The sequence below is a fragment of the Clupea harengus genome, chromosome 21, assembly GCF_900700415.2.
Source record: "Clupea harengus chromosome 21, Ch_v2.0.2, whole genome shotgun sequence".
Classification (NCBI taxonomy): Eukaryota; Metazoa; Chordata; class Actinopteri; order Clupeiformes; family Clupeidae; genus Clupea; species Clupea harengus.
The window spans coordinates 21206927-21231908 of NC_045172.1; the positions used below are offsets into that span (position 1 = coordinate 21206927).

Sequence of the window (24982 nt, forward strand, 5' to 3'; positions counted from 1 at the left end):
TCTCTCTCTCATTCTGGCCACAAAGGTGTCTCACCCCTCTCTTGACCTCTCTGTTCAGCTCCTCTTCTGCTCCCGTGGTTGTACTCAGTCAGTCAGAAGCCACAGCCAGGCCCTGCTGCTGGGACACCCTCCTCTGTGTGCGTGAGGTGATGGTGGTGGTATGTGTGTGTGTGTGTGTGTGTGTGTGTGAGGTGTGTGTGTGTGTGTGTGTGTGTGTGTGTGTGTGTGTGTGTGTGTGTGTGTGTGAGGGGGGTTGGGCACAATTGAAATTCAGCCATAGCCAGCTGGCCCTTGCACCCCAATCCAACTCCTGTAGTCCAATCAGGGTATTGGCCAGCCAGTGTCTGTGTGTGTGTGTGTGTGTGTGTGTGTGTGTGTGTGTGTGTGTGTGTGTGTGTGTGTGTGTGTGTGTGTGTGTGTGTGTGTGTGTGTGTGTGTGTGTGTGTGTGTGTGTGTTGGGGTATTGGCCAGCCAGTGTCTCAGGGTGATATAGGGGGTGTTGCGATGGGGTTTGGAATCCAACATGGCATGGTTAAAGATGTGGTTTGGAATCCAACATGGCCTGGTTAAAGATGTGTTTTTGGAATCCAACACGGCCTGGTTAAAGACTGGAACAGAGAGGGGGAACTAACACCTCATTAACATCTCACTAACACCTTGCTAGCACCTAATGAAATTAGGTTCAACCAAATCACAGGCAGTTAAACAAATGGATTTCACCCAGTGGAAAAATCAAACGCAGGTACAGAGTAAAGAATGCAACGGTGTGATCCAGCACTCGTCTGTCTCAACTTGGTTCCACCAAGCAGAGGAAATAGACAGGAATGGGGGAGACTGTCTTTATCACTCACAAACCTTCCCTCTCTTCTCCTAGTCTTCTTTTTCCCCGTAGCTGACCGTTCCTTTATTCACACATTTGATGATAATTGATACCAAAATAGACTGTATGGGAACATATGATAAATAACAATAATGACTGATCACTACTGCAATTATTGTTTACTTTCAGATGCTTAGTGTTGCAAGAGAGTGGTCAAATAGAGGCTAACTCTAGAACAATAGAGGAGAACTCTAGAACAATAGAGGCGAACTCTAGAACAATAGAGGAGAACTCTAGAACAATAGAGGAGAACTCTAAAACAATAGAGGCGAACTCTAGAATGATCTCAGTCCTGATAGCATCCAGAGGAGCCCTGCCAGTCTTTAGCCAGTTCTGTTCTAGCATTCTCCAGGCCTCCTGATGTGGTTCGTCTGTGCAGATGTGTCCACTTCTCTGGATGGCAGTACTTCTTTAAGCTGCAATCCAGAGCCACACATGGCACTGGTAATGCCTATTTCCTCACTGTGTTTTTACCTTGAAGCTACAGTTTTGATGTTTCTTGTTTTGTTCTTGCTCGACTAGGGAAACATCGCACATTCATTTTCAACTGGTCTCTCAGAGGCCTCTGGATCTTCACTGATCTGAAGAGGAGGAAATGCTCAAGGTCACGGCCTCTGTCCTCTGGATGTCAGTCAAACACAACAGTACATTTATTTACTTTATCGTATTCTTGTTGTTATACGCTGTTCCTTGTGGCACCAGCAGGAGCAACACTCTAAATGTGGTTGTATGCAAAGCTATTCAATGACAATAATGGTTTTCAATTCAGTGTAGGTTATGGATGAGTTGGAAGAGGGAAGGAAATGAGGATCAGAGATGTTTGTTGTTAAATCTATGACTATTTGTGTAGTTTGCGTTGTGCCTTCTTGATGTTTTTCACAGGTTACTTCACACCAGATCTAACCCTGGTTATAGCCAACAAAAGATGTTATAAGGTATGTGTAATTGTTGAACGGTTTCTGAGAGCACTGATGCCAAACAGATGGTATGAAAAAGCAACAGTGTGACTTATTGTTCTCAGACAATAAATGTGTTTGTACTATGCAAAGATTTCGAACTCTGCCTCCATAAAAACATTAATGATTTAGGCAGTCAATTTTATGGGGCAATTTAGCGACCTAATTTGGTCCGGTACAATGGGAATGTGGCATCTAAATTGGCCAATTAAGCATCCTTGCTCTGTTCATTTTGTATTTATACACACACACACACACACACACACACACACACCTTTGCACACTCTCTCTCCCTCTCAGAAACACACACACTCAAATACAAACTTTCCCTCATGCACATTCTCTATCTTTCTCTCTCTCTTCCACACACACACACACACACACACACACACACACACACACACACACACACACACAGACATCTAATTTGGTCATTAATACCTTCTTGTGCTGTGTACATTACTGAAGGTGTCAGAGTAGAGAGAAACTGCAGACCTTAGGTTGGTGGATTAGGACAGAGGACAAATATTCAGCAGGGGAGAGACAGAGAGAGAGAGAGAGAGAGAGAGAGAGAGAGAGAGAGAGAGAGAGAGAGAGAGAGAGAGAGAGAGAGAGAGAGAGAGAAAGAGAGAGAAAGAGAGAGAGAGTGCGCCTGAGCCCCCTCAGCCTCCGGGGATACGATCAGAGTTGACCCCTATTTTTTTACAACCTCGCTGTCTCCCAAGTGACCCCTGCCAACGAGAAAATAGTCCTTACGCCAGCGACACAAGCAGATTCTTATCACAGCTGCCCTCACGTATGCCGCAAACACGTAGGAGGAGATGAGAGTGAGGAAAAGAGGTGGGCTACTTTGAGACGGTGCTCCTCACATAATGCAGGATAGTTTAGGGGAAGCTGTGTTTGTGGTAGATTGTGGTGAACAGATCACGTGGATACTGTGGTGAACAGATCACGTGGATCCTGTGGTGATCGGATCACGTGGATCTGTGGGGCTGCTCAGGTTTCAGGGCAGGATCAAAGGCGGGAAAGGACACTTGTGGTGAGACAAAAAGTGATATTTTACCGAATGAGGTCGGAAGAACTAACAACAGACTTTGATGTCGGAAACATTGTTTATTTTTATGTAGGTAGCCACAGTTCCAACTTGCTGGAACTGGCTGTTATCATATTTCAGTCTTCCAACAGTCCTTTGTCTGAATTCCTGTTAATATCTCCTAAAAAAAACTAAAGTTTCCCAAATGATCTACATGATATGATTAGGATGATACCTATGTATTACATCACACTGTAGCCGCTGTGGATTGTATGTTAATTAAATATATCACTTGAACCTGAAGGACAGAAAGCTAAGTGAAACAACATCTGACTTTGGCGCAGAGCTGTACAAACCCTCTTTAATAGCCATATCTCAATCCGGGAAGTAAAACACATTTACTCTGTTTAATGTTTTGGATGCAGACCTGGTACAAATCCTTGGGTGTGAAAACCAAACAATTTAACAGTTTGCATTATGTAATCCCTTTGTGTGGGCCTGGCGCCTTCATGTGTGGCACAGTTAAAACACCACCTCTGGTATCACAGCCTCTGCAGGCAGACACTTCGCTATCAGGAAACAATAATTGGCTTTTACTATTTGCTTTGCTATGTATGTTATGTCATTTCTACTACATGCATATACAGTAGTTGTCTGAAAGTCATGGCTGAAAGTACAGTTAACTTGTCTCATGTGCTATAACATATGCCTTTGCTCAATTAGCCAGGATTGTTTCATTTTAGGTTAGTGAAATCTGACCAGATTTCAGAGACCAAATGATAATTCTACTAATGAGAATAATAAACAAACAAACAAATAATTCCACGAATAAATGAACAGCAGGTTCAAACGAAAGCAAGAAAACATGTCTAAAATAAAGTTGGATGGAAAGGTCAGGAGAAGGTCAGTTCCCTAATGTAGGACATTAGCTGTTTGTTTGCCATCTCTTCAGATGGAGGGCCGAACCCTTAGGGGCACGAAGGAACAACACCTGCTCTCAGAGGTCATTGCTTACTGTTACACTGTCCTGTCAACAACCTGAAGGACAATAAATAGAGCAGACCAAACTTCGTCTCCTCTCTCTTTCTCTTTCTCTTCCTCTCTCCCTCTCTCTGAGCCATTAGTTTAAAAGGTTTACATCCATGGGGGATTTTATTTACTCAGACATTATTTGCTTCCATTACTTGTTTCCGTGGTATTATTTGTCTCCTGAATCAAATATTCTCTCACCACTCCCCACCATTATTTATCTGTAGTGATATCACGGATGGAAAAAAATGGCTGAATAAACACACACACACAGAGACAGACAAAGAGAGAGAGAGAGAGAGAGAGAGAGAGAGAGAGAGAGAGAGAGAGAAGGAGAGAGAGAGAGAGAGATAGAGAGTTAAGACACCTTATACACCTGCCCTACCCTTCAGGAAAGAATACACATTTTTACCACCTTTGACTTTCGTTATAGACAGGTAGATTTGCACCTACATGGGGGACGTACTGGAGAAAAGCCCCCATGTTTTCTGGAGTCTCATTGGGTCCTAAAGATTTAAACTTCCTATCTGTTTCAATTATATGTCATTGCTTTTATATGTCCTATATGTTTTAGGCTTTTAATCTCTTTTTCTATAAGTTTAGTTTTGTTTATTTTTATTGTCAATTGATTCACCTTGACTGGAAAGCACTTTGAATACATGTGACTTGACTTGATGCAATAAACGGAGAGAGCTTAATCCAGTGGCAGTATGTGACTGATTAAACCAGATCTGTCAAGAGGATCACAGCCTGATGCAATATTTTCCGTGGGGAATTCCCTGTTTAGTTTTTCCGCACTTTTGATTTCTCTTATGAAAAAAAAAAAGTGGTTTCTTCAGTACAAAATACATAGTCCAAAATAGTGTTTTTAATCAGCACTCATAAAGCGTATTTCAGAAATCTAGGTTTACTTGGACACATAGCATCAGTAATTGGTAACGAGAGACGTTCACGCATAATATTTTGTATTATTAAATTGTAAATGTCCTCATGTTTGCTTCCTCTTATACATAAACATTTTTGTTATGTGCCAATATGAAAATTAGCAGTGCAGCAGCTAGTGTGGAATTTATGACTAACATAGACAAAATATGTGTGTCCAAAAAAAGTGTAAAATAATATATATAAAATGCTCATATATTGTATATAGTAGCTAGATATTCAGTAGAGATAAGTTATTTAGAAACATAAAATATTTTCTAATCAATTAGGATGTGCTAATCAAATGTATAATTATTTTGCTCAATAGAAAAATCAGTAGGTGTTAATAACAGTAATAATTAGTTGGGGTAAAAGAAACAAGTAAGCATGCGTACACGAATGGCCTGATGCAGTGGCACCTATCACTAATTTGGGATCCCAAGGACCCAAGGGAACACCCCAAAGAATATCATGCTTTTATCCAGTCCTATCCCATCAAAACATGCGGACAAGTTGCCTGACTATTATTATCTCTGTTCAGTTTGACTTCACGAGGGACGCGCACTGCATCAAAAAGTGAAAAAGCGGAGAAAAAAAAACAGTCCCACTGTGTTCTCGCCGAGTGCGCGCCACACCATCTTTCTCCCTCCCTCCGTCACCTAGCTGCTACCCAACACCTCCCTCTTACGTCGCTATCTTCGCTCTCTGCCTCACGCAGTCTCTCCGCGCTGCTATATACACCTGGAAGTCCTGCGTAAAGCAGGCAGAGTAGAGAGACGCTGGCTCGTTTGAGAGACAAACTTGTCCCTTGAATCGTTGGATAACGGTGCACACGGAAAAGCCCAGAGCAGGGCTAGGACCTGCGAGTGAGACGTGCGGTGACCGCTCTTCATTCAGCAAAGATGCCCGATTTTATTTTAGCCTTTTTAACCATATCGGGATTATTTCCAATGGCCAAATTGCTGACAGCGGTGGGAGCCGAGCAAGGTAAGAAAGACTCATACGCAAAGACAGCTTAAACTGCGCTGACTCTTCTGGCTGTTCTCACCGAAATGAAATATGTGCGCTGAGCATTTCAAGTTAATTTCTGCCTAAACCTCTTTTTCACGTTCTTCTGACGTGACACTTGTGCCGGCCAATTTGACGGCTGATACAAGTGCTCAAAATTAGGATGCAGCAGGGATAGCTTTTTAACAAAACAGTTAGCTATCTGAGAGAGGTTGTCAGTATAAGTACTGGTACTTACAGAAATGGTACATTGTATGGCGTTGGTGTTTTGTACTAGTTTAAAATAGGCTTGCCAACCTGACACGGTGCTTCTCTTAGCCTAGGCTATCTTTAAGTTCAGTTCGATTTCTCCTCCAAGAGCTCTTGCTACCGCTGCATTCTTACACAGGCTAGACTAATTGCAGATTGACCGTTTCGCCATTGGTTTGGTAATGCAGAAAGTCCTGAAGCATCTGAAGTTTGTATAGAAGAAGCGTTTACTCCTATATTCCCTAATAATTGTTCAAGTACACTCCGCACAGACAAAAGTAAGTAGGATTTATAGCTATTTCCCAACTCCCCACAGCATTTTAGGATACATACGCACTAAACTGTATGGTGAAATTGTGTATTTTGACATTTCGCATCTGAAAATACAGTGATACGACCAGAGCTAATTCTGAAACAAAAAGATAAGGATCAAGGATTGTTTAAATATTTTATTATAAATGATTAACAAATAATTTGCCTTTGCGAAGACAAATTGAGATATTGTTGAGATATTGTATTGTATTTTACGATCACATTCCTGTACCTTGACCACATGCTTGGCCAGTATGCAGCCAGCTGACTGCCTGTAAGAGCCCCGTGTTGCTGAAACACCGTAGGCATATGCCACCAGCACAGCGCGACGAAAGTGCCGTCATTTAGCAATTTGTGATCCCATTAGTGGCCACTGTAGAACTACGTGTGTTTTTTTTCTTGCCTGGTGACTGTCCTAAATTTTCTAATGAGTCATTTTGTGACGCCAGTACAGGCAATAAACTGTGTGTAACTGGTCAGATTTAATTTGACCTGACATTTGTTTTAAAAAAAAGTTTTTATAGCTGAGATAAGCGATAATTCTACAATAACCTACAAACAACACTCTGATATCTTTCACAGAAATAACTAAATTAATGAATAATGAAATAATGAATTGAATAAATAAATAAGGTAATAAACAAACCTCACTTAGGACTTTGCAATCAGCAAGTACAAATGTCAGCCTAGTATAATTGTTTGAACCAATAATGAGATGGCTTTAACTTACTGCATTTCGAAGAGATAGACTACCAGGTGACTCAACCAATAATGAGATGGCTTTAACTTACTGCATTTTGAAGAGATAGACTACCAGGTGACTCAACCTGTCAGAGGTGAGTAAGAACTGATACAATTGGACACAGTTGCTTTAACAGCAGTATTATGTTGTGTTGTGTATTCATGGAAAGAATCCTTCAGCCACCAGAATGGTATGATAACCATTTCTTCATGGTAGAGATGTGGCCAGGTGTGGCCGCCATGTCCAAACATTACATTTGTCATCTACGACGTCAATTCGAAATCAATCGTGACGGGTATGGTGCACGTCAGTGCATTTGTCAAGATGTAACCTATCCATAAAAAAAGTGGGTCCCACTTGTTCCAGCAACATTGTGTTTTTAGTGGATTAATCTTGAACAAAACATAGGATGCCGACATTATTTCCATCTCTGGTTCAAGTTACGGTTTGGGAGGAAATTGTCATAATAATAGTTTGCCTCAAGATCAAATATGTTCTATGAGGGAGACATGAGTCACTTGTTGGCATTTCAGCATATGTGTGGCTTCTGTCAGAGCTTGTCAGTTTTGCCGCAGTTTTGCCTCTACCACACAACAAGGAAAAGAAAACAATGTGACCGTGAAGAATTGTTGGTGCACAGCAACACAAGTACAAAAGACGCCTTTTCCCTAACTTGAATACAGTTTGATAGTATGACATCAAAGCCTGGATAATTTAATAAAAATGACTCATGTGAAGTGTCCAGGAAAGGACGCACTTCCTGCTTATGTGCTGCCCATATACTGATGGAGGGCGTCATTGTATGTGTGCACGTGAGCGAACCAGCTGCAGGAATCGTGAATGACCAAGGTCAAAGGTCAGCTGGGCTGTGGTGGTCTCAGCCTTCGAGCTTCTCTAGGAGCAGTTTGAAGTCTTCACCCATCCTCACTCGTAAACCACGCAAGAGAGCTAATGTTTGCACTGTAAAATGATGACCAAATACGAATGCAGATCTTGTGACGTTTGCAGGTCTTGTAAGTCTTCAAGTTTTCGGACCAGATATGCTTATAAGCATTAAAGGTTGGGTTACACCAACATGGTTGAACTTTTAAACTGAATTAAATCAATATGTATCTACTAATCCCTTTGCCCCAAACTTTAAAACTTTGTTTAAATTTAGTTTACAATCCTGGTTAAATGTAAACCCTTTGGCAATCTCAGTTTATTTTCCACTGAAACCTGTCTGTTGCACCCCGTCATTTTAAACTTAATTTGAAAAGTCTGTATTCAGACGCGGATCTAATGGCTTCCCTTTCTCCACACTTGTGGATCAAAAAGTGTGCTTACTGCGTTTCAGATTTCTAAATCAATTCAGTGAATTGTCAAGGAGCTGAGTAGCAGAGAGCTGCAGTGTTGTCCAGCTATGAGCAGTTTGTAGCAGGAAAGCCAGCTTTGCAGCCTCTCCCTTCATGTCTCAGTTGTTTTAATAAGCTGTCCCCAGACCTGCCCTCTTGTCATGGAGAGCCATAATCCTGACCTGATGTGGATAAGGCTCCTGCCATGAAGAACAGACTGTAGGAGTAGCTATCTAATTCACTGCATTGAAGGGGTCTAAAGGATAGTATTGCATGGATGGTCACTGAATGGCATCTTGTTTGCCACTTTGTCGCATTTCTCCTCTCACAGTCATGATCTGTTTGGCCCACCTAAACTACTGTAGCTGCCTAAAGGAAGACGGACCAAAGGATTGTAACTTCACAGCTTCACAGCTAGAATTGTTCATTTAGGCCAAATCCTTTGTGGCGGATCCTCCCATGGTGATCTGAAAAGAGCTTTTAAATGTTGAAGGACTAAGGCATTTTCTCGCAACTTTAGTCGGTGTGTGGATCACAAGGGTATGGCTACTTTGCCATGTATCAAGGGGAAATTATCTAAAATATTCTATTGCAGTCTAGGACACACTGCTGCAAAACACACAGTGATAAATATATCTTAGGTAGACCTGTCTGTGTAACACAGGACATTTATTCTACTTTGAACTGCCTCTGTGTGTGCATCCATTACAGTGATATTGCTCAGCTTTTCTGCTCTGCTCTGCTCTCCTCTCCTCTCCTCTCCTCTCCTCTCCTCTCCTCTGCTCTGCTCTGCTCTGCTCTCCTCTCCTCTCCTCTCCTCTCCTCTCCTCTCCTCTCCTCTCCTCTCCTCTCCTCTCCTCTGCTCTCCTCTCCTCTGCTCTCCTCAGCTCTGCTCTCCTCGGCTGTTTTTTGAAATCCCCAGGCGACTGTGTGTGCTCTGCATCCAGCACTGGGTCTCTTTTTGATGGAGAAATGAAATAACATTTGGGGCTAACGCCTGTTTCATCCCTGTGTCTGTCATCATGTGACATGAACCCAACCCCCTAGGTGCTACTGATAATTCCCCTGGAAGCTAAGCACACCAGTGACATGTTTTGGCTGGTCCGTTTATAAAGGGATACCTGTTTGCACATGGCTAGCAAATGTCTGATGATGGCTGATCAGATATGGTATCTGATATCTGTGTGTGTGTGTGTGTGTGTGTGTGTGTGTGTGTGTATGTTTTCCACATCGACAACTATGAGGATCTCAAGTGGTATGGGAGACGAGGACAAATACGTCCTTTACATTGTTAATCTTGACAGCAATTGGGGTGCACCAGGTCTGAAGTGATAGATCACTTAAACTCTTAGTGTCTGCTCATTCACACTTAAACTCTTAGTGTGGGCTCATTCAACACGGGATGACATGTTTTCTTTCCCCTCCCATTACTAGTGTCTAACAGCTTTGGATTCCTGTTTATCAAGTTAATCTTTAGCACTTCATTTATACCTCAACTCAGCGTAGAAATAGGTGGCATTTTTATGAAATTGTTTACATCTACATGTACATCTTTCTTTTGGACTACTTAACCTCTGACATCAGAGAAAATGGCGTCTCCTTCCATTAAACGGTGACTGCATTCCATTAGAGAACATTAAGCGATCGAATGCTACTCCCAATTTGAAAGGCTCATTGATACATATATAAAATATGAGTTTGTGGATGGATGTTGGATCTTATATGTTATATGTTATTTGGAGCTCTGTGAGTGCTTTTTGCCGTGTACTTCTCCCCCCATATATTAACTGATTCAATTCCACTAAAGAAACCTGACAACGTGACTTTTAAAAGACTGAACTCTCCACTTGCGCACGGCAAAACAGCTCTTCTCTCTCACACACAATTTAGTCATAGACCTTTGCATAACCACGGTACCCGTTGACCCCCCCTCCCAACTTCTATTGTATACTTGTGCTTTTAGGGCCGCAGTGCTGAGAAATGTATGTCAGACACATGAAAAAAATATACTTGTGCAAGGACAGTCTTTGGGCAGTGAGAGCGTGAGAGAGCGAAGGAACTTGTCACCACACCAGTCTCGCACAGCCCCTGGCCCGGAGCTTGATTGACAGTTTGACATTTTGAAAGCATAACGAGGCCTGAATAGCACTCAGCCCGCGCAGGCGTGTGGCTGCCAAGATACGCTTCAACTTACCGGTGCGTCCGTTCCTCCGCTGACAAACGAGTAGCTGGCCTCTGCTTGATGCAATTATGGGGATGTTGTGGAGAGCTCCTTTGATTACAATTATAATTAAATGTTTGGAACGAACGAGGGGCACACTGTATAGAGACTGTACACAGAGCAGAATTATCATTTCTGAATGTTTGCCTGCCGTGTATTTGGCGTAGGCCCGTGTTTGTGCACAGCGTGTACAGGGGTGGCATAAGTGGACCGTTTTCAAATATTTCTCATTTTTTAAGTGTCTGCAGGTGTTTGTTTTCATCTGTGAGATCCATCCCAGACATCTCACTTAATCTCAGTGACAGCTTTCAAATTGGTATTAATGTTCATCTGATGTGTGTGTTTTAGAACATCCTACAGGAGTGTATCGTAGCTAGACTAGTCTTTCCTGCCCAGACTGATACTGGCCATCTTTTCCCCACTACTTATGAAACACATTGTAGGGTTGTTGAATTCATTTCAGACTTGTAATGTGAATTAAGGCACAGGTGCAAAGCCAAACGATTTGTTGAGAGTTAACTGCACAGGTGGAGCAGTTGTGGTAGACCACACACACACACACACACACACACACACACACACACACACACACACACACACACACACACACACACACACACACACACACTCTCTCACACACACACACCGGGGCTTCAATTAGGAGAGGATTCTTGGCATTTGCAAAGCAGCATATTATAATGAAAACCATACTGCTATGGAGCTAAAACAGAGACATCAAGTTTGGCATTGAAGAAAACAAAATCGGCATTGATTACAAAAAATAAATAAATAAACTGAAAAATAGAACGTTGGCATTGAAATTGAAATAAAATCTGGGCACTGAAAATATGTTTTTTGTTTATTCTGATGTGCTTTTTCAATGCAAGTCTTTTTTCGACGTCAGTACTTTTCAATGTCAACTTTACTGTCTTTGTTTTGATGGGAGGGATAAGAAACACATTATTTGCGTAGATCCAGTGTGCATCTGGAAACATGGGCGTGGATGGTTAGTGTAATCTCTGTTGTTCAGATGTTCAGTATGACTGCCTTACTGTGGTGTGAGTCCTCTGCTTGGGGGACACAGAGTTATTTAGCAGCTTGATCAAGACTCATTCTGCAAATGTTGGGGTATGTGGACCCTCTCTGATTTTGTTTTTCTAAATCTCTCTATAGAGAAAGTGGTCTATACTTGTATGTGTATGAGTGTGTGTGTGTGTGTGTGTGTGTATGGAAATTTATTTGTACTCAGAACAGTGTTCAAACACAGTCAAATGGAGTAGACGGAGCTGCCAAACCCAGTATCTCACAAACACTCTCACTCTCACACTCTCACTCATCCAACCATCCATACACACACACACACACCTGACTTGTCTCCCTAGCTCCATGCATTCACTCCAGGCAAATTTTAGCAGGTGATTTTTTCGGTAGCGAAACCAGCTGGCCTGAAGCGGTGTGAGGCAAGCATACGCTGAGCGTTTCCCCAATGAGACCACGCCTAAGATGCATGGCGGATCGGTGCGCTCAGATGGAGAGAGAGCAGCAGGGGACAGCGACCGCGTGGCGCATTTTAAGTTTCTGCCCCGCATACCTGCCATTGCCCCAGCCGCCTCCACCTCCACCTCCACCTCTGCCTTGGAGTTGAGTTGCTCATTAGTTGAAGTATCCTGCTGTGCACACTCAATTCGTATGGGTATATGTGGCACTTATTACTTAATTTGTTTTTGCATGGACTGGTGTGTATTTGGTTTGTATGTGTGTATCATGTGTGTCTTTTTGTATGTATGTGTGTATGTGTATGTGTGTGTATGCATTTGCATTTGCATTTCTTTTTATTTATATGTAATTCATTTTGTTTACGCTTTCATTTTACTGTAACACAGTCATCTTTTTTTTACTGTAACACAGTCACCTGCACTCTGATCGCAACGCCAAAGAGCCAGGCTCTTTGGTATGGCAGTCAGAGCACATACTCATGTGTAGTGACGGCACTCCGTCACCCTGCCTTCCCCTTCGGGAAGCGCACCCTTAGCGCACAGGTTACCGTGTCGAGAGTATTTTAGGGTAGGCACAAAAGGCAGCAGGGAAACAAGACTCTGTAGTTTTAAATGTATTTGTCCTCCACCAAGTGTATCATCCAAATTGTGAAACAAAAAGACTGAGAATATAAATGAAAACTAAAAACTGTATATGTACAGTCCATAGTACAGTGTCGTACACTATGTCCCTACACTGAGACAGCACATAGGAATTATTCTCAAAATAGAGAAGAGCACAGATATAGCTCACCAACAAACTTTCATCCAACAAGTTCTCAGCAGCACAAAAGCTTCTTTACTACTACCACGCTAACCCTTTTAACAGGTAACTGAACTCACCCTAATTGGCCCATACCATCAAAAGCTCACAGCTCAGGGGTGATGTCATGTGGCAGAAGAAATACGCATTATACAACGTTAAAATGGTACCAATAATAATTATAACTCGATCAGGCCTTCAAAATAATGATAACAATACAGTAGTTATAGGTCACATTCACCGTTGAAAACCTTACAACATAGTTAATTGAAAACGCAAAGGGCAAAACCATGTTCCTCGCGAACCTGCCCAAACCATAAAGGCGTCCCGGGACGGGAGCGCACTTCCTAATACAGGAAAAGATACAATGGCGGCAAGAAGTCATTCAACTTTGTTGGGTGAACAAGCATGGTATGGTACACTGTCATTCTTTCTCATAGGCTTCATGTAAAGGCAACTGAATAACAGTGATTTGATGGAACAATATTGGTACAATAAAATGGGAGATTTTGAGTGTGAGTGAATTGTTTGGCGTGGTGTTAGTAATAAGTGTGCACCCCCTATGCTTCCACACACGCCAGCCAAGATGAACCAGTTCAGAGAGTTACAGTATGTGGGGATGTACAATAAGGACTGTAAAAGTCTCCGTTGGGGGTTAAAAGTATAACGAAAGTCCGTTGGGTCCGCCGTTAGGACGCGGTGAGGACGCCCTTAAGGTAACGTGGCCTCACACACAGTCATCTGATCTGTTCAGTCGTGAAAGTGAGAACACATCACATCTCAATCTTTTGCACAGCACCAATGCCGCATTCATGAAGCTTCCTTGTGGGTAATATGCAACTGTCCATATCCAATAAAAATCATGAAATATAGACTACTAACCACCAGGGGATCTCAGCAGGCAATAATATTTTTATTGACTCTCTTCGCTATAGGTCACAGCAGCAATTTAGAGCATATATAAATGCAGAAAAGACACAATTCTCCTTTGATGATACACACACACACACACACACAACAGAGGAAGGATGACTAATTATCTGTGGATCTGCTTTGATCACACAATGGCTTTGTGTGAGTCGGTTAATTAATATGAAGCCCACGTGGCTGAGAAACATGAAATTATTCTTTCACCTGCTCATTAGGTAGCCACACAAGTACCTGTTTTTCTCCCGCGGTGCTTAACCTAGAAAGAAGTTCAGCGTTTGAGAGAAGAGGTCTTGTTTGGAGTGGATGGACTTGAACAGAGCTCTTCTAAGAAAAGCCCTGTTGTTTATGCAGAATAGTTTCAGAATTCACGAATAAATGCCACACGATTCGCACATGTATTTTCTGGTTCTCATATAAATGTCATGCAATTCACAAATGTATGTATTTATTTATGTCTTTGCATTTCTTTGTGGATTTTTTACATTTTCCTGAGGCAGCTTGATTCAAAATGCAAATGGACATTTTCATCAGATGTCTCTTACAATTTTCAGCCACACACATGCATGTACATTTGTGGGCATGATTGAATGTGACCACAATGTGTGAGGTCTGCATATTGTCCAGTTATGTGGACTACTACACCATAACAGACATCTGCATTCAACTGATTACAGAAAGAGGAATCCATGTTTCAATGGTGTCTGGTAGCTGCCCACCAAGTGGGAATAAAATGTGTTTATCTTGTTAAACCCCCTTGTCATACGTGACTGAACATGCTTGAACTACGAATATTTGGCCAATCGTCCAACCTGCCATCTCAAGCAGGTTACTTTCACGAAATAGAACAGCTGCAGAGGACAAACTCAGCTAAATCCGTTGCTATTTTATCCCAGCGGCTGGGTAATTCGGACCAGCCCAATGCCGTGTCAACCTAGCCTATCTTAATGGGTTAACATTGCTATTTTAACCCAGCCGCTGGATACATAGGACCAACAATGCTGGGTTAACCGAACCCAGACAGATGGGTTTATTTCACCAAGTAACTTCAAACCATATGCTAGTTCATGATAAAGCCCAACATTTGTCTGTACAAGCTAAACATTTTTTCTATTTAGTTATGTTCTATTAAGTCACATCTTCTCCTACCAGCTCAATGTATATGCTAATCTAACATATTATCAAATATTATCAAAAATTATCTGGGCTGATATTAAGACAAGTTAGACTGAAAGATTTGTATTATAGAACATAACAGGCCTGGTTTTAAATAGCAAGTAATTGTGTTTTGAAAATACACTTTGAAAATAGGCTTTACATCAGGATGACACTATAACTAGTTTAATGTTGCTCTGTTGGAAGCTAAGCATTATCAAACATAAGCTAGTGTTAGCTATCCAAAAAATTAGTCGGCAAATAGTTTTAATCATCATTCAGTCATTTCACAAAGGGCTTTTCTGTGCTGAATTTAAAAAAAAGTTAAAAGAACTCCGAAATCAGCCCATTTTCCAGTGCATGTTGAAAACTGCTGGACAGGATGGATGGAAGAATAATATGTTTTTTTTTAAACATGTAACATAGCTCAAATAATAAAAAAACAATTGAGTTAAAGCAAAGTCACCCGGCGGCTGTAAGGTCTCAGACCTCACCTGGACCTCACCCCAGTTCTATACATACTCTATACAGCGCTATACCTTTTGTCTTTTATAACCACTTTTCCTTGACCTCATTGGGAAAACATTATGAGGTCAAGGAAAGATGTGAAGTAGAATTCATAAAGACTTATGAAAAGACAATCACAGTGCTACGAGAATCCAACTGCACTTACACTAGGCTACTCATTATGCGAAGGCGCTGATCAATTGTTGATGGGTTGTTGTTGCTGCCGCAAGGAATTGTGGGTACTATCCCCTTTCCTTTCATAAAAGGTGCTCCTGTGTTAAAGGAGATACAAAAGGAAGCATTCAAGCTCCTTTCCAAAGCATTCAGAGATTAGAACAAGTTGCATCACGGATGCCTCTTCGATCCTTCTGGGACATTTCAGTTAGGACCCTTCCGAAAGCAAAAAAAAGACTCTCTGGACAGGGCCATGGTACATAACTGGATTCTGCGCAAAATCTTAATCAATCTGGTGAAATTCACAGTCATACCCCTGATTATAGGTTCATGTGACTGAATACAATTGTAAGAAACATCTGATCTCATCATCTCAAGCTGCGTCTAAATGTAAAGTTTAAAAAAAACCCACAAATGCAGTAAATGCAGGAATGTTCACAGCGGTTACATTGATTTGAGTGGTTTGTAAATGAATGTAACAACATTTACATTTGCAAAATGGTGTGACATTTACATGTCAATTAGGATATACATTTGTTAATTGCGTGACATTTATGCGTACATTTTAAAACTCTTCTATCTCCATAGTCGTTCGGAGTGAGTTGCTTTTTTCGAACAGCAGGTATGCCGTAGGAACTAACAGCTTTGTCTTACCAGAGGATGTACTGAAAGAAACGCTGTGTGCAGACACAGACCTCACAAGGAGAGTTTCGTGTTTGGGCAGAAATCTTCATACCCATTGTTGTGTTTGGTTTAGTGGGATCACCTACAGATTGAACCTAGCACTCCCCAGAGATTGTACTGTGTAACTGCTCTGTAACTGTGTCCCCGCTGATGAAATCACACTCACTCAAGTGTCTTCTCTGGGCTTGCTCTGCTTCAGCTGGGTGCTTTCTGAAACTCACAGTGACAGTCCTAGTCCGAGGGATTACCCCTGGGATTTGTTTATACCGCTGCTATTATTTATCAGACGTTTCCCTTTAGATTGGCAGAGAGAGCTACATAGGGGAATTGTATAAGATAGAGCCGGTAGAGGTTTGGGGACCATTGGGAATGATAATGAATTTTTCTGTGTGGCCTTACCGGCCTTGTGTGTGTGTGTGTGTGTGTGTGTGTGTGTGTGTGTGTGTGTGTGTATGGTGTGTGTGTATGTATGTGTGTGTGTGTGTGTGTGTGTGTGTGTGTACGTGTGTGTGTGTGTGTGTTTTAAATGATGCCTAGAGAGCAGGATGCCTAACTGGCAGTGTAGCACCAGGTCCAGGCCTGAGTCGGTCAGTTGTCAGCTACTTGGAAATGGCGTGATCGGTCTGTGGATACTGATGTTCATTTGCATAGTTAAAACATGCAGAAGATGCATTCCAGCTACTGTCCAAAATAACGTGCAAATAATTGTTGGTGCATTATGCAGTTTTTGTTTTAAAAAGTGAAAGATACACAACATGTCTCTAAATACACAGTAAGTAAGTAACTGTAGAAAGACAGGAAACCTTATTTTGTTGTTCCATATATCTGGACATTTTTTATGATGGTACATATTTATTTATTTATTTGTTTGTTTGTTTAAAATGTCCACAATACCATTTTCAATTACTCACGCCCATCTGGAGTGTCTTTTATAAAAAAAAATTGGGCACTATGCATTATGAAAGATCATAACAAAATTGACTATATAAGTTTGCCCAAACGATCTAACTCTTTGATAATACAAACAAACTAAACAAAACAAAACAACAACAAACAACAAAACATTAGTTAGTTAATTTGTTGCTAATGAAATGTAGCCATTGCATAACATGATGTATGAAACATGAGGAAAATATATTTATCAAATCTTTTAAACCGCATTTGAATTACACAAGCTAGTCTTATTTGTCTTTAAAACATGATATTGTTGTGTTGAACCAAACTAATTTGAATACAGTGATCGAATGAACAAATGTATTTACCAGTGGACCAACGAACATCATCACTTTCACTTGGTTTAAATCATCACGAAATAGCTTAAGCAGGTTAATGGAGCCAGCAACAGAGCAACCCTGCAACCTACAAATGACTGCAAGGGTCTGATTCATGCGGTCTTTTAAAATGCTGCTGCGACCACCCCTCTCAGTGCAGACCCACTGCTGTGTTGATGTTGATCAGCTGTCCCTTATAATTGGATTCAGATCCAAAATGTCAGAGTGGCAAATTGCAATAGACTGGAAAAAATAGGGATAAGATTATTGACTGATTGATAGATTCACCCATACGTCCGTGTATCTATCTATTCACTAATTCATTAATTAATTAATTAATTCATTCATTCATTCATTCTCTCACTCATTCATACACTCCCTTATTCACTCATTCACTCATTCACTCGCTCATTCATTCTTTTATTCAAATGACAATAACTTTATGTCCACCTCAGTCCAGCAGTAGTACACAGTAGTAATATACTAGCTCACCGAAAATACTACTAGTTTCCATCACTGATGGGTTGGTCGGCTAGTCTTAGGTTGTAAATTGGTCCAGGTACATTTCATCTGCAGTTCTATGCTGCGTTGCTGGCCGGATTGCATGAAATAAGACCGACTGTAGTCTGTGAGGACAGAGCTCCAGCTGTCTTTACCACTGGGATTGGGACGTGTGGGGTTTCACAGGTTCCGACTGTAAAATGAGGCGAGTTTGTGCTCTGACAACAGATTCTTTCGTCGCCGAATTAATTTGATAATGGTCCACTAAATGAGCTAACATGAGTGATGTCGACAGAAAACGAAACGAAACATTATGTCCACGTTCTGCTCGACTGTTATCACGCGCTGGCCCATGCGCCTTGTGCCTTCTGCAAGCGTTTCTGCTGAGAGAGAATGTTTCTGCAAATTGAGACCTCAGGGCTCTTAAAATATGAATGCAAATGCCACTTCATTGTGTCTCTGTCCTCCTTGACACTCGGGGGTTATGAAGCACTTGAGAGGTTCTGAATTGACTTGACTTAGGTGCTTGGCATTTCGCTGCAAATATCCCTTTTAAGAGTGGGCTCGCCCGGGCGTGGATGTCGAGTCAGATCCGAGAGGGTGACCTTATCCTGGAAAACAGTTACAACTATTAATCTCCTGATGTAGAGGGATGACTTCCTGTCACTGGGAATACATTATCCGAGCGTTCGTGCGTTATGCTGGCCGGCAGCTTCGCAGGAAGTTGTTTTTTCGTCCGGCGGATTTGTCAGGGAAGGATCACGAGATGCTGCTAATTGATGACTGGGTGTGTTTCTCAGCACTTCTGTCTGGGTGTAGATGTGTGTGTGTGTGTGTGTGTGTGTGTGTATGTGTCTGTAGACTCTGTGTGTGTTTGTGTGTGTGTGTGTGTGTGTGTGTGTGTATGTGTCTGTAGGCTGTGTGTGTGTTTGTGTGTGTGTGTGTGTGTGTGTATGTGTCTGTAGGCTGTGTGTGTGTTTGTGTGTGTGTGTAGATGTGGGGATTTGGACTCTCACCCCGGTTTCTTGTTTCACTTTGAGCTGAACTGAAATCAGTTTGAGGATTCGTACAGGAATAATTCTCGTAAGATGAGCTTTGCTGAGCAGTGTCTGTCTGTGCACATTTTCATGTGTGTTTATTATATGTGATAATTCACAGGCTAAGAACACACATGGAGAAAATCGGCTTATGGTACCCGGCCATAATCCCTCAATTAGATTGTTTGGTGGGGTAGTTTATTAAGAGCAGTGTTGTCTGTCATTGAGGTCTCGTACTGAGGTGATAGATGCTATCGTTCTAATCCCTCTTATCTTTTCTATCTATAAACAAGCAGCAATGGCACATTATGGATTGCCCAGGCAAAATCATTCTCCAGACAACATCTAACGATTGATTTGGGAGCATTTTAATGCCTAGCAACAACAACAAAGGAATGTGATTGGAACAATGCATTCCTTTCCCTATTTTACCCATCATTTCTGACTTACTTGTGAAAGTCTATTTCACTGCTTGAGGTATACTATAAATAAATGAACTATTTGTCCAAGAGAGATATAATGATTTTTACTGAAATAACAATCCTTTATCTTTGGCAAAAAAAAAAAAAAGGATGAAGCCTCAGGGAGGTACGTAAACAAAAGGCATTTCATATTTCACTGTCAGTCCTTTTGAAAGGGACAAGCACGTGGCTAAGAGCTGCTGCACACACAAGTGGGGAATCCATAATTAATGGAGATAGAGACACCTGATGTTTCACTGTTCAAAACTCCTTCAAATGACTTTGCGCCTCGGCGTGATATTACAATTCAGTGTTGGGCTACATTTACTGCCATCACTTTTACTTTATATGCTGTTTTTTTCCCCCTCTTTTACTGGACTGATTTTTTAGACAGGGATAACTTGAGAGGAATAATGAATACAGATCATTGGCAGAGCATCAGGGTGTTCTTCCTCTTTGCAGTGTGTGTTTTATGACAGGCGTTCATGATGCCATCGAGCTTCGCAGTTGATAGGATCTCTGAATTTCTGCCATTTTCTGAGTTTTTAAACATCGTCGCATTATTTTTGTGCCAGCTATCGGAGATGATATCATAATCTGCTTGCTATGTGCAAAATAATAAAATATGGATTTCCGCCACCGCGCTCTTTAGAGGTGTTGATCAATACAGGCCATCATAGCCATGAGCAATCTGGAAAAGAATATGCCAGGATTCATTAGAATAAAAGGGCCGGGTAAGGAGTGAGACTTGGTGACGGGAGAAGCCAACTGTCTAATGCTATCAGAAGGAGACGCGTCTCCCGGTCCTCCTAATGGCACATTGGCAACACTGAACAGAACAGCAGGCCAAACCCGGAACAAAATGCTGCCGCACTGCAATCTTCTCCTCCCCGTGACAGAATGTCAATGGCAGACGCACACACACACAGAGAGCGCGGCTCCCCACGCTGTGACCTCACCTGGGCATCTCTTCACAGTTCACATTTCAGTTTTGTTTTGTTTCGTACTCATTTCACCCATCTTAGGTTTTGAAGAGGTACACCTAGAGTCAGCCGTGTACACAATACCAGTGTGTATCTCGCTTGGTGGATTATGAGCATTTCACCCTACTGTGCTTGAACTAATTATACTCCTTCCTTTTTTTCTCTACTGTGTTGTACAAGTCAACAGATTATTCACTTGAGTACATATCTTACACTATCCGTCTCCATTCATACCCAATTTCATCAGTGCCTTGATTTATTTGTTGGTCCAAACAGTTTCATTATCGTGCATCACATTTCCACTGAAACTAGATGCAGGCATAGGCGTAATGTGCCGTTGCAGAAGGTGTAATTAACATTCAGACATTTCAAGCAAAAACCAAATTATTGTTATATTTTGTCATTTTGACTCTGTTAATGTACAGGCAATACAAGAGCGAGATCCCCTTGATGACAAATAGAATTCACTTTTGTGTAATTCTAAAGATCCTCCTCTTCTCATTATGCTGTCGGTTTACACAGCGTGAGATGAGCATCGCTGTCCATGGTACTGAAGCAATGTGTTGGACTGAACAGCTGGAGCCATGTGACCAAACAGAGACATTTGGCGGTTCTCTAGATTGCCTGTTTTTCTTGTTTGTGTGCCTGGTTCCTGTTTTGATTGAATTGACATCGCTTCAGGCGCCTACCTTGCCGGCGATTTGGATGGCATTGAAAATTAAAATGGACGGTGGCCGTCGTTTGCCATCTCCTCATTTTGTCCCATTTCTAATTCTTTTCCAAGTGGGTCACTTTGTTCTCCTGTCAGATGATAATAAATCATCACGGCATCATAATAATGTTCATGGGCGGTGGTGACATCTGCACAATTGCTTTGTGCCAGCTTTAAATGGGCCATCTTCAAAGACAGAAGCTGATGTAAACTGGAAAAAAGAAGAACGAGGCAAAACACTTGACACGTACAGTATACTGTATGCCGCCTGAGGCTCGCTCCTGGGGCTTCAGACTTTGGTTTCCTTAGAGCACATTGAAAAAGGCTCATTGTAACCTGATGCTGTGGTTTAAATGAATGAGATTGGAACTAGAAAGACATTCTGTTGTACTGCTGACTTGTCTCAGCGGTATTGGTGTAACACAAGTCAAGATTTGGACTGAGAGACGGATTAGAGTTAGACCTCTGAGGTTCAGGTTCTGATACTGTACCAGAGGAAAGTGATGGGCCGCCCAATGATACTTACAGACATCTAGACTACAGCTTGACATCTATTTACAGCTTGAGGATAACATAATGCCAGTTCTACTGGGTGCATCACTCTAGACTTGAGGATAACATAATGCCAGTTCTACTGGATATGTCACTCTAGACTTGAGAATAACATAATGTCAGGTTCTACTGGGTATGTCACTGTAGACTTGAGAATAACATAATGCCAGTTCTACTGGGTGCATCACTCTAGACTTGAGAATAACATAATGCCAGTTCTACTGGGTGCGTCACTGTAGACCCACTTTTCCCGTCGGTCTACGCTGAATAGCATCCCTCTGTGCGTTTCCTTTGAATGGAAGCCTATGCACAAAGAGATGCTGGGCATTGAGCGCCGGCCTCTTGGCATGGCCGCTGTGTTATTGACTACTAGACATCTGTCTCTGAATAAATTCCGCTATAGTGTGCTACATGCAGATATACCACTGTTCAGCAGTCCACTCGAGGCATTTCTCATTCCCTCTATCTCTGAATAATGATTTTTAATTTCAGGGCTTCAAAGAATAATTTCTTAATTTCGTGTCAAGATCAAATTGACTTTTGTTTTAAAGCCTTCTTTGCGATACAGATGCTAAGTTCGAAGAATGTCATCATTTATTGTACCAACCAACGAGTAGCATCTTCATATACATTTCTTTATATAGTATTTACTTTATAGTCATATACGATTAAAAAGGCGGTGCTTTAAAACATGAATTAAGTGATTTGGTTGGCAAGTGAATAAAGTGAGTGTGCCGAGTGAGGCTCCTGACAGCAGGTGTTTGTGTGATTAAAGTTTAACCTCAGCAGCCACTATCAGCCAAGATGTCTCATCACACACTCGGCTCTCATCTTCCCTTCTGCCGTGGTTGCTGGTGACTTTTCTTTCCTCTGATACCAATTTAACTGAATTCTGACATTCTCCAGTGAAGGATGGACATGTAGTATGAAACATTCCTTCTGAAACACTAAATGCTGGTGACTTTTTTTAACACTGATTTAACTAAATCCTAATACTCGTTACTACTAATGTACAGAATAAAAGGTGGGAAAATCTCTGTATGTGAGCCATTTCATTTTTGATTATTCACAGTCATGTTAAAAGTTCAATGCGATTGATTTAGCTTTGTCATTAGAGCCTATTGTGTGCATAGTTTATTAGCAAAAAATGCACCTGGAATCAATTGCCAAGGTCTAAAAAGAGAGGGTTTTAGTTGTTTACAGTAGGTGTTCAGTAGGGTTAAGATGGTAAATATGGAAGGCAGTGCTACGACAGAGACACCCACTCCTCATTGGCCTTGCATCCTTAATCATGTTCCCTAGCTTGTGGCTGATTGTGGAATAGATGTAAATCTGCCACGTAAAGGCCACATCTGGGCCAGACCAGGGCCAGATCAGGGCCACGTCTGAGCCAGACCAAGGCCACGTCTGAGCTTAATCAGGGCCAAATAGCTTTCCAGAGACACCGCTTTTTTGGGCTGTAGTGCTGCCTTGAACGAGTAAGTATAATTATGGTTAAGTGGAATTATTAAGAGACATTTTAATTCCACAGAAACTTAATTTAAAGGTAAGAAAAAAAGTAAGATTGTTAATATCACTAATGAAATGTACTGATATACAAAGGTCTATTCTTTTAGCAGTGCCTTCTTCTCATTATCTTTTGGATTCTTGGAAAATGAACCTTAATTGCAGCGTTTAGTTTTCTGTTTCTTTGGCAGTTCTTATGTGACAGATGGACAAGTAGCGCTGCAGTATAGGGTGTCGCTGACGGCTCAGAGATATCACTGTCCAAGGCTGAAAATGGGTTATTTAAAAAAGATAACCTCATTAGAGCCCGGCTATTACGTGTTTGAATAAATCCTCCATGCTTAATACACAGGCCATTATCCTTGCCCGAGGGCCCGCCAAAACAAATGGTGTTATTTCGAGCCTTTAATTCAGAGCTGTTTTATTTATTTATTTATTTGTTCCCTTGCTTTAAAAGAGAAGGTGTCCTCTAGCAGCTGCACCTGTTTGATCTGAGAGTCACCCGACGCGTCCACACAGTACATGTCACACACTCTCCAAAGCGCCTCTCGCCTTCGCTCGCTCCCTTGTAAGTGGGCCTTGCATCTTCCCCTTCCATTTGCAGAGCCCATAAAGCACACTCCCGGTAGAGTCAAAGGATGGGAGGGCGGCGGGGAGCGGCAGGGAGCGGCGAGGAGCGGAGCACGGGCGCACCGTGAATTCATACCCCTGTTTCCATTTAAGCCTTTTAGAGGTTTTTAAGTGCGCTGAGAGATATGCTTATGTCAGGGAGATCAAGTCGCGATTCATTACCATGTGAAGCCTCTCAGACTCCGCTATTAGCTACCGTGGCGTATAATGCACGTCGGGTCACCGCCATGCCATCTCCACACAACCCATATGTGTGAGAGGAGTCGGGGGGGGAGGAATTAGGTGTTTGAAAATTCGAGCGGAATAGTGACAGTGCCATATATTGCAGCGATACTAATGAGTGGGGTCCATTTGTCCTTAAATTCTTAATTAGCCTAATTTAGTGATGTTAGATAATGGAGGGAAGCAGTGTTCCTAGTAACGCACAGCACGTTCATTATCAGGCTGATGCAATCACTCAGTGCTTTGGCCTCCTAAGTAACTGAGCTGCATTAGTCCCTGCTGTTCGCAATTCATTTTTTATACTCCTTGACCTAATGTTTCAGACGCCGAGCACCAGTGCACTCATACACACGAACACACACACGATCACACACACAGACACACACACACACACACACACACACACACACACACACACACGCGCACACACACACACACACAGAGCCACACATGGAGCCACACACACTCCCATGTGCAAATGCACATCGTTACTGCAACATTAGATCAAGTAATGGATCGCATTTTGAAGTCTCAGTGTCTATAATCATTTTTAGAGAGGCACCAACACTGTAGCGTGCCTATTATGAGATCGTTTTGATGACATCATTTTGGAAGACAAGAGTCGATTTCTAAACTTCTCAAGGCATGCAGGGATATTGACCCAGATTATGACATTT

The 24982-nt window shown here is 41.8% G+C and overlaps 1 pseudogene; it reads left to right on the forward strand.

The window, feature by feature from the left end:
* Positions 1-5450: 5450 nt before the first annotated feature.
* The window catches only part of LOC116218148, a 79333-nt pseudogene continuing 59801 nt past the window's right edge, over positions 5451-24982 (forward strand).